Raw genomic sequence first — 1,406 nt, forward strand, 5'->3', positions numbered from 1 at the left:
CACGGGGGGAGTACATCATGGGGGTGACTGTGGGGCTCATGGGGGGGTACATCATGGGGGTGACTGGGGCTTGTGCAGGGAGGACATCATGGGGGTGACTGTGGGACTTGCGGGGGGTACTATGCCCATGCTCTGGTGGCACTGACCATGGGGTCCTGGTGGGAGGGTGTCGCCCCCCCCCCAAGCAGGGTCAGCCCAGGCTGCATTGGGGCAGGAAGGGACCCCCCTGGTTGGACTGGGGGGGTTGCCTTCCCCTGCCTGGTGCTGGGACCTTTGGAGCTGTGCCTGCCGCAGCCGCCCTGCTTTCCCCAGAGCCGGGCCAGGGCCAAGTCTCCCGGCTGGTCGAGATGAGCGTTGGGATTACGTCTGGACTGGCTTTTACCAGGCTGATCCTGCCTAGATGTGACCTCTGCGGTCCTTTCCAGGCCTGTTTCTCTGACGCCACTCTGGGATGTGTTTCCGTGGATGATTGAAGACCCGCCATGTGGCACAACGCATGCAGACCCATAGCCCAGTCAGTTCCTAAGACCCCCTGATGCTCTCTGACCCTGCCGTGTTTGTGTTGGGTGTCAGCCCTGATGGTGTTTTATGTTACCAGGTTGCAAATTGCGGCCTGTGCCCAGCTGTAGTTAGTGGTATCTCTGATAGCCTGCAAGAGATAGTGAGTCTCCTCCTATGTGGAGGGGCTCAGTTGGCACCGCATCTTTGTGTCATTCTCCCTTTGAGACGTGTGAGTGTCTCTTAAAAGCCGTGTGCGTCTGCCGGCGAGAAACCCAGCTGTGTGGGCAATGGTTTTGCTGTATTTAGTTTCCCAGTGGTGGTGGGGGGAGGGATGGGGTGGAAGCGCTGCTTGAATTAAGCTGTGATTGAACAGCAGTGGGGCGGTGGGAACAGAGGGCCCCAGAGCTTCATAGCAAGGACCCCATCAGCAGAGAGTGGATTTTTTTGGCCCGTCTTTCCTTCCCTCTTGCTCATGATTGTAGCAATCCCACAGCAGCAACAGCCATCAAGTGTGATGAAAAATAATGCATCTTTGTTGTCTTGTGAGATCCGTATAGAAATTGGAAATGGACAGCCCAGTGTGACTAACCTTGTTAGTTAATGGTCCGTTTTGCGAGCCTCTAGAGTCAATGCAGGATTAAATGCTGAGGGGACTGTGTCTCAGTATTTGTGCATAGAGATGGCACTATGAAGTTGCAAGTGATGCTTCATATTACATTTTATAAAGGCCAATCTCTGTTTGGAGCTGGTCAAGCCCTCGTTTGCATGGAGAATGCAGGTCATGTGCAAAGAACCATTATTTATATCAAGTAACTCTACATAAACTGTGGGGGGGGGGGCGTTTAACCATCTGCATGGCATTTCTGTGGCAGCAGGGGGGGGAAAAGTTTTTGTTTTTTTTTTTT

At 53.8% G+C, this 1,406-nt stretch overlaps 1 protein-coding gene across 2 annotated transcripts in view; it reads left to right on the forward strand.

Moving 5' to 3' along the window:
* The window catches only part of FAM219A (family with sequence similarity 219 member A), a 171,118-nt gene that overhangs the window by 1,134 nt on the left and 168,578 nt on the right, over positions 1-1,406 (forward strand). The window lies entirely within an intron of this gene.

The sequence above is a fragment of the Gavialis gangeticus genome, unplaced genomic scaffold, assembly GCF_001723915.1.
Source record: "Gavialis gangeticus isolate Ggan-Ray unplaced genomic scaffold, GavGan_comp1, whole genome shotgun sequence".
NCBI classification, from domain to species: domain Eukaryota; kingdom Metazoa; phylum Chordata; order Crocodylia; family Gavialidae; genus Gavialis; species Gavialis gangeticus.